This window comes from Vulpes vulpes, chromosome 10, assembly GCF_048418805.1.
Source record: "Vulpes vulpes isolate BD-2025 chromosome 10, VulVul3, whole genome shotgun sequence".
Taxonomy (NCBI): Eukaryota; Metazoa; Chordata; class Mammalia; order Carnivora; family Canidae; genus Vulpes; species Vulpes vulpes.
In genome coordinates, this window is record NC_132789.1 from 82,601,224 (window position 1) to 82,611,030 (window position 9,807).

A 9,807-nucleotide genomic window follows, 5' to 3' on the forward strand; every position below is an offset into this window, starting at 1 on the left:
TGATTTCACAGTAAGAGGTTTCTAAAACTGTGATCAGTAGATCCTAGATTCCCAGGAAAGTTGTCTGTGGCGTTGCAGGCACTATGGGGGTATGTGGTTTGGGAGCATATAATGCAGCCCTGAACCTTACTGAAGGAAAGACCTGTGTCTATTCTGGGTGTCTTGGTGGGTGTGAGGTACAGGTCCAAGGGAGTTGAGTCTAGGTTCCCTTTTGTGGACCTCTTTCACCATGCAAAGGAGATGCCAAGGACATTTTTACTCTCATGGTTGAAGAAGCACCCAGGACTCTAGAAGATATCATATTTACTACCTAAACACACTGACTTTTAGATGGAAATGCCATCAGTTGTCTCTGCCCAGTTCTGTTGCAGAACTATTAATCATATCCACAAGGATTGCCAAAATGGCAAGGCTCTCTTCGCTTTTCAGTTTATACAGAACAGAATCATTTACATAAAGTCCTTAAGGCAAATAACTGTTGGGGCTCTAATTTATATCTGATCGAAAATTAGCCGTCATTATGCGCTCCATTAGCAGCATCTTTAATGTGCTTCTAAGCACCATTTGTCAAGCGGCTTGTTAATATCCTTCAAGTCTTTAAAGTTGAGAGCTCATTAAAGAGTGCGCTCTGTTATTGATGTAATTTAGATGAGTTTGGAAGAGCAACTACACCATGCCTCGAATGGGCAACCTCCAGAAGCCAGGGCAAGGGGCCATTTGGTGACCAAGTTCACTATGAAGGATTTCCCAGAAGCCTTCATGGTTCTCTGACAGCAGGTCTCTTGGACCCAAAGAGGTGTTTTTGAAGGCCCACTCCCTGACCTGGGCATAAGTCATCCATTTCTTTGGGAAGGCCTATGTTTGTCTTCTGTGTTTTCTTTTTTTCCTCATCAATTCAAATTCACTGTGGCTCCCTGAACCTTATGAGAGGGAGCGGGGAGCATAGAAAAATAGGCCCTGATGTAAGGTCCTTGATGAGAGAATTTGCCAGTTTTCTTTTATCTTCTTCATACCCCCATCTCATATTTAGTGCTACTCATTTACTTCCTGGGGCCTTCCCTTTATTCCACAGAGTGGAGGAAGTAAATATCCATTGAGAAAACCATAGGCTGAAAGACAGAGATACTGCCCTTGAACCTATTTTGACTGAGGTACAGTAAACCCGCTTAATTATGTACATATTATTACATTATCTATCAACCACCCCATCAGAAGAACATAAAGGCCAATAAATTACCTCAGTTATTTATCTAAAAATCCATATATTTTGTCATTTTCTTTCTGGAGGAGATTATGTTAGTGTAACACAATAAAGAAAACCATTAGCACAGCCAGAAAATTGCAACTGAGTGCAACAATAATTTCAGTAGCAGGAATAAATAACAGTTTAGAAAGCTGCATTTTGTCCTGGATTTTCTGGTAGGTTGTATCAGCTTTCCTTTGATTCAAGTCCTGAGTGGATCTGTGAATCCTGCTATCAGGAGTTTAGTAAGATTTTGTGCACCTTCCTTCCCCTCTATTGAATCTTATATTGAAAGAAAAACATTCAAACCATCGTGATTTTTGGACCCCACTTCTATCTCTAAATTCACTTCCCCTCCTGAGGCCTTCTGGGGACTCAGAGATTAATGTAAGATAATGAAAGACATTAGGCATTTTATTCTCTCCTTTAAATTTCCAAGATTCTTTCAGCCTTAGAAGCTTGTGTGAAGATGGCTCTACTTTTTTTCAGATGGAGTAAAAATAAAACCAAGAGTTCAGGAACTGGATGGGGGTGGGGTTGGTCCAAATACCTCCATGTCTTCTTTAAACCCTTCTCTCCCCTTTATCTCCCTCTTAGAGAATACTCTCATTTTCATCATTTGTCGAACAGCTTATTCTTGCCGTCCACACCTTGAAAGAGTTTATTACTCACACATGGAGAAAGAGAAGGGAGAAAGAAAGATATAATAAGATCAATCTAAGGACATATTGAGGTCATATAACAGCACAAATATTCTCAAGTGCTCTGTATAATGTGCAGTGGGGATTTTGGGCAGTTTTATTGTGTGGTAGGATCCTCATCTCCGTTGTTTTTTACAGGATTCCTCCAGGCTAAAGTAATAAAGCGAGTAATTAGAATGCTAAAGACAGATGTAAATAACAGGAATGAGACAGCGGTGACAGATGAGCGGCTGGGTCAGGAAAGAGCCCAGTTGGTGGAAATGACACGGCCCCCGCCCCCCCCCCCCGCGGCCTCGGGCGGCCTCCCCCGCCCCCCACGGCCTCTCCCCTCCCCCGCCCCCCCCCGCGGCCTCGGGCGGCCTCCCCCGCCCCCCACGGCCCCCCGTGGCCGACCGGACCGCGTGGCTGGGTCCTCGCACGCCGCGCGGGGGGCGCGGGCCTGGACAGCTCCAGGCCCCACCGCTGACCGGCCGCCAGGGGCGCGCCAGGGCCTCCCCCTGCCTCCCTCCCCCTCCATCCCCCCGCGCCCCGGCCACGGCTCCCGGGCTCCGCGGGCGCTGGGGCTGAGGCGGCCCCGCCGTCCTCGCAGCAGCCGCGCGGCCTTGGGGCCTTGGGGCCTTGGGGCCCGGAGGGGCCGGGAGGGGCCCGGAGCAGCCTTCGCCGCCGCGCGGCCCCGCAGCCCGGACTCGGGCGCCCGGTCGGCGCGGGGCCTGCAGTCTGCGCGCTGAGAGCGCCCCGCGGACCTTCAGTGGGCTCCCCCAGGGCCCCCAGGCCTCCCCCAGCCCCAGCCTTTCCCGATGTAAAGGCCACACTGGCCCACGTGGGACCGCGACCCGTCGGAGCCCGCAGCGCCGCAGCCCCCGGGCCGGACCGCGCCTCCCCCCGCAGGGCTCGGGACTGAGCGCCGCTGTCGGTTGTCGTGCGGAGGTTCAAAAGGGTAAACGCCCCTAATCACTGTCTGGGACGTTAGAGAAAGAAGAACCAGGCCTGAATCAAATCTCTTAACAGGTCCTTTAGCGATGAAGGCCCCACAGACAACTCTCATGATCTGGTTGCCAGAGAGCACCTCTTGCTCCTGCGTGTAGGAGCCACAGCCCTGAAGCTGGAGCCTGTCCAGGGCTGAGGCTTTATTTCAGGGACAAGAACTGCCAACCAGTTCTGCACCGCTGCTGCCCAACGGAATGGATGCGCAGAAGTCTACGTTAGCTTTAGAGGACCGGATGCCTTCTTTTCCGCATCAGTACCCTTCAGATTACAACGCACAGGCATCAAACAAATGAAAAACCCCGGAGTGAGCCATATTAGGATAGGAGACGACCCTAATCTCTCCAGGAATGTTGGTACTGGGGTAGGTGAGCTGGTACGGGGATGCTTCTGGCAGGTGCTGGTGAAACACGGGGGATGGGTATGTCAGACGAAGAATTCCTCTAGTACTTCCTGGATTATTAACATCCCACCAGTGGAGGAAGAGAACCATTCTTTCAGATTTTTATTTTATTTTATTTTTTTTAAGATTTTACTTATTCATTCATGAGAGACAGAGAGAGAGGCAGAGACATAGGCAGAGGGAGAAGCAGGCTCCCCGCAGGGAGCCCGACGTGGGACCCGATCCCAGGTCTCCAGGATCACACCCCGGGCTGCAGGCAGCGCCAAACCGCTGCGCCACCGCCACCGGGGCTGCCCTCTTTCAGATTTTTAAAAGAGGCTTGTAAACCAATGAGGTAAAATGGGAAATACATATTTATTAATTTTGGTTTTAATTTTTTTTTTTTGGTTTTAATTTTTTAAAAAAATGTTTTTAAATTCAGTTTGCCAACACATAGTATAACACCTAGTGCTCATCACATCACATGCCTATCTTCTCCGCACCCCCCCCCCCCCCCGCCTCCCCCCCATTCACTTCCCCTTCTGCAACTCTTTTGTTTATTTCCTAGAGTTAGGAGTCTTTCAGGGTTTGTGTTCTTCTATAATATTTCCCCACTCAGTTTCCCCCTTTCTCGTATGGTCCCTTCAACTATTTCTTATATTCCACATATGAGTGAAATCATATGATAATTGTCTTTCTTTGATTGACTTATTTCACTCAGCATAATACCTCCCAGTTCCATCCACATCAATGTAAATGGTGGGTATTTGTCCTTTCTAATGGATGAGTAATATTCCATTGTATACATAGACCACATCTACTTTATCCCTTCATCTGTTGAAGGACATCTCAACTCCTTCCAGTTTGGCTATTGTGGACATTGCTGCTGTAAACATCGGGGTGCAGGTGTCCCAGTGTTTCACTACATCAGTATCTTTGGGATAAATCCCCAGCAGTGCAATGGCTGGGTCAGCACAGATCTATTTTTAACTCTTTGAGGAACCTCCACACAGTTTTCTAGAGTGGCTGCTCCAGTTCACATTCCCACCAACAGTGCAAGAGGGTTCCCCTTTCTCCACACCATCTCCAACATTTGTGGTTTCCTGCCTTGTTAATTTTCCCCATTTTCACTGGTGTGAGGTGGTATCTCATTGTGGTTTTGATTTGTATTTCCCTGATGGCAAGTGATGTGGAGCATTTTCTCATGTGCTTGTTGGCCATGTGTAGATCTTCTTTGGAGAAATGTCTGTTCATGCATTCTGCCCATTTCTTGACTGGATTGTTTGGTTTTTGGGTGTTGAGTTCTTTATAGATCTTGGATACTAGCCCTTTATCTGATATGTTATTTGCAAATATCTTCTCCCATTCTGTAGGTTGCCTTTAAGTTTTGTTGACTGTTTCATTTGCTGTGCTGAAGCTTTTTATCTGATGAAGTCCCAATAGTTTATTATTGCTTTTATTTCCCTTGCCTTTATAGACTTGTCTTACAAGAAGTTGCTGTGGCCGAGGTCAAAAAGGTTGCTGCTTGTGTTCTCCTCTAGGATTTTGATGAATTCCTGTCTCACATTTAGATCTTTCATCCATTTTAAGTTTATCTTTGTGTATGGTGTAAAAGGATGGTCCAGTTTATTCTTCTGCGTGTGGCTGCCCAGTTTTCCCAACACCATTTATTGAAGTTGGTTTTAATTTTCAATTATTATTTTGGTTTAAGTTAACATTTTATTTTTAAACAACTATCACATCCTTAAAAAAAAAAACATGAGGGAATGACTGTGGGGCATTTATAAAGCTGGTGATGATGAGCACTATTCCTCTTAGGCTCTTAGGTCAGACCTATAGGTCAGATTTTTTTGAGGCTTTTGTTAAGTCTATACTTAATAAAAGTTAAGTGTTTCAGATAGGCCTGGCTAAAGAATGAGATGTCTTTCCTAGATGAAATTTTTACCAGCATTGGTGGATATTGACGAGGGGTCACCATAGAATTCAGGGAAAATTGGCAGGTTCCTCTGGATGATATGTATGTTTCAATCTCTAGTAACTGGAGGTCTGATCAGTTATAAAAAGACCAATCTTGGTAAACCGAATTGGGCCTAAAACTACTGCCTCTGAAGAAACATACTGGGTTAATGGATAAATTCCCTGTTTAGCCTCAGGACTTAAAATGTGAGTCTGCCCTAGAATTTTGATCTAGTAGTATTTCTGATAGCAGTCTTCACTTACTCATGTGAGGAAGCCTTACATGTGGACTGAGTCAGGCTGGTGCAGCCGGTGGTGGTAAAGGAGAGTGGTGAGGATAATACCTCAGCAAAGGTTATATTGTAATTGTAAATATGTGCTATAGCCACCTGCTGGACATGGATTCCTCATTGCTAAGGTAGCTATGTGACTGGAAATCACATAGGAGCAGGAGGAGTGCTGGGAAGGAATTAGAGGTCATGTCAGCTTGGGCCACTAATGTAAGGGATGAGAATCACTTCTTGGTTTCCTTTTATCTGTGTGGAGGACCTTTACTGTGTGCAGAACTCTCTTCTGAAATTTTAGAATGTTACCTTGAAATTTCAAATGTTAGCTTGTAACTCCTTAGTGGGTAATGAACTTAATTTAGTGGGTTGTGACTAGCATAAAAAAAAATTTTAAAGATTGAAAAACAATAGAAACAGATCACATATTGTGAGAGCAAGTTTTGTTTCATGACACTTTCGTTTTAGTTTTTATTTATGTCTGTATGCTTATATTGGCCTATGGTATTGGACTAATGTATTTCTTATGGTGTGTTTTAATCTAAAACATTAGAAAACCACTGTTGTAAGGCCTACACTGTGTCCTCCTATCTTATCTGGTTAGACCAGTCCTTAGCGATTTAGAGTTCTTTTTCTCGTTGTCATTTATTTGTGCTGTTTACTTAATGCTTCTCTAATGCTTTTTGAGCATTATCATTAATAGCAAATTATCATTAATTTCTCATGTGCACATGTCTTTTCTGCCTAATTGATTTTAAACTTCTTCAAAGACATATATGTTAGGCTTTTTTTTGTATACTTCATGATTTCTAATGTGGTGCTGAACACATGAAACCCAATCGATGGCTGATTATGTGCCTAGCAAAAGCAAGGCAGATATTAGCTCACATGCCACCTTTTCAGGAATGCTTACTTTCTTCTTTCTTTCTTTCTTTCTTTCTTTCTTTCTTTCTTTCTTCTTCCTTTCTTCCTTTCTTCCTTTCAAACAAGAAGTTTATTTAAACAACAAGATGCTTGACTTAAGGGAAAACTCTCTAGGAATTGTTTCTTTTAGAGTAATTTAAGGGATGCATTTCTTAACCTGTTCCTGGCCTCTACTCCAGTCCAGATGGTGTCCCCCTATTACTGGTTCCCAGAGCACTATGTAGTGCCTTCCTAGCACTTATTGGAGTTTGAATATAAATATTGTGACTAGGTGATTTGTGTCCTCCACTAGAGTGTGAGCTTCTTGAACTGAGCCTCATCTGTCGATCTTACATGTACCTAGCACAGTATTTGGCACATGGTGGACTCTTAATGTTTGTTGACTGATCGATTGATTGACTGACTGGCTAAATGACTTAAAGAATGACCAGCAGTTCTGGCAGAGGCAGCAGGCCCTTCCTTGCTATCAGAAAGACATTTTGCTAATGAACAGGAGATGAGAAGGGAAGAGTATGATCTGATGATTTAAAGAAGATAAACTTTTGCATGGTGGTGTCTCTCTCTCTCTTTTTTTAAAGATTTATCCATTTATTGAGAGAGAGAGAGAGAGAGAGAATGCGTGGTGGCAGAGGAGGGACAGAGAGAGAGGGAGAAGCAGATTCCCTGCTGAGTGGGAAGCCGGACCCCGAGATCATGACCTGAGCTGAAGGCAGACACTTAACAGACTGAGCCACCCAGGTGCCCATCATTATTTTTTTCCTAATTATGTTAGCAGCACACTATTTTGGATTGCTTTTACCTGGCTATAGACTTGGGTTCATGTAAGAAACAGCTATGCGAATGACATCTCTGCGATCTCTGAATAACTGATATGGAGAAAATGGATTCTGTTGGGAAGGTTCAGTTTGTGATCTACATGAGAAACCTCTCTTAGAACTTGTAAGGTATTTCTCCTTTTCATAAACCAGTAGTCTTCTTTTTATTAGATAAATGAGAACTCTACCCCTGTGATTTCCCTCTTTGCCCTGGCTGTTGGTGCAGGTTTAAGACTTGGGTTAAAACACACTAGGATTTCACTCATATGTGGAATTGAAGAAACAGAACAAATGATCACCAGGGGGGAAAAAAAAGAGTGGCAAGCCAAGAAACAGACTCTTAACTACAGAGAACACACTGATGCTTACCAAAGAGGGGAGGTGGGTGGGGAGGATTGGTTAAATAGGTGATGGGGGTTAAGGAGGGCACTTGTGGTGATTAGCACCAGATGCTATTTAGAAGTGTGGAATCACTATATTGTACACTGGAAACTATTATTACACTGTATGTTAACTATAATTTAAGTAAAAACTAAAGAAAAAAACTTTAAAAATAAAATTGATTTTTTCTATATATAGAATATTTATCTTGTTCTCTAGGTGTTAATAACTTGTGTTTTGTTGTCATTTATTTATTTGATTATGTGCTTTCTGGCTTTATTATACCTATTTCAGCATACTACAGAAAAAATGGCATACATTGGCTTTGATCTGGGTGGAAATTCTTTTTTTTTTTTTTTTTAAGATTTTATTTATTTATTCATGAGAGTCACAAAGAGAGAGGCAGAGACACAGGCAGAGGGAGAAGCAGGCTCCCTGTGGGGAGCCTCATGTGGGATTCTATCACAGGACTCCTGGATCATGACCTGAGCCAAAGGCAGATGCTCAACCAGAGTTACCTTGGTGTCCCAATCTGGGTGGAAATTCTAAAAAAATTTACATTGTAAAATTTTTTAGCTATGTGATCTTAGGAAAGTAACCTCACTGTGTCTTACTATTCTCATCTATAAAATGAGATCAGTGCTACTTTCCTCATGGTTTTAATTATTATCTGAATTACCAGTACAGTGTTTAGCACATTTTAGGTGCAAAAAATACTAGTTCTCTTTCTTTCCTTTTTTGGTGTGTAACTTTAAATCCATTTTGGAAGGAGGTAAGTAAGATCCATGGCAATAAAAGGGTTTGGTGTGTGTATGTTGAAGTTAATTTTCTGTTTTTTTTTTTTTTAACTTAGGAAAATAATCTTGTTTTTCTCAATTACTTTATCTATGAAATTCAGAAAATAAAAACCTTTATCATATCAGAGAATTATATCAATGTATAGATTATTTGTAGATGCCCATGTATGTGTCAAGAATAATCCTGAAAAGACTAGAAAGAGATAACTTGATGTGCTGAGAATGTCATTTCTAGTTTCAATTATCAGGTTTTTAAATTAATTACATATTCTTTTTTTAGTCGTATTTTATATACAAGCTTATCTTATGTTTCTTGAGGAAATTGAAGATATAATAATTCACATTCTCTTCTATCCTGAGTGTTGGTAGTATGTCTATGAAATGTGAAATAGATACTGTTTCAGCTCCGGGGGCCCACACTAAGGTGTAAGAAGTGGCTACAGTCTTATAAGCTTAGATTTAAAGAGCAGCCAATAGAACTGGTTAGGTAGGCACACAGGCTTCTAGTAGAACCAGGTATCAGAAACAAGCTGGATATGTAGGATCTGGGTGCTCAATCACCTGGGAACGAGAAACCAAAATTTTTAAAAAAATATTTTATTTATTTATTCACGAGAGACACACAGAGAGAGGCAGAGACACAGGCAGAGGGAGAAGTAGGCTCCCTGTGGGGAGCCTGATACAGGACTCAATCCTGGAATTCCAGGATCATGACTTGAGCCAAAGGCAGATGCTCAACCACTGAGCCACCCAGGAGCCCCAAGAAACCAGTTTTTGATGTTCTGGGGAGGCTGGGGTTCAGCATGTAGAAAATGAAGGGTGTTCAAAATATGATACGATCATAGAACTGAAATGAACAAAATGAATTTTTTCTCTAGTTTCCTTTATACTTTTTGGGCTTTATATAGGAATCTGAGGCTAAGGTGTATTCTGGAGGTAACTACAGTATTAGGGAACTCTGCTGCTGTATTCAAGGTTTGAATGGGATCTGAGACCTTGTTTTCCCTGTGATATGGTGCTTTCTTTTTTTTCTTTTACACCAAGAGTCAAGGAATTACTATATTAATAATTTGTAAATTGAATACTTAAATCATTAGTTTAATAAACTTTTATTGAGTTTCAGGTATTTTGAAAGATACTGAGAAGTAAAAACCTGATTTACCCTTGAAAAACTGACAGACTTTGGGGTAGAAAGACCCCTGAAGAACATAATGAGTAACTGCTGAGAGCTAGAACGGAGAGTTAAGAACCGAGGGCTATGGTGGTAGAGAAGTTAGAGCGACAACTTATATTTCTTTTTTTTTTTTTTTAAAGGATTTTATTTTATTTTATTTTTTTAA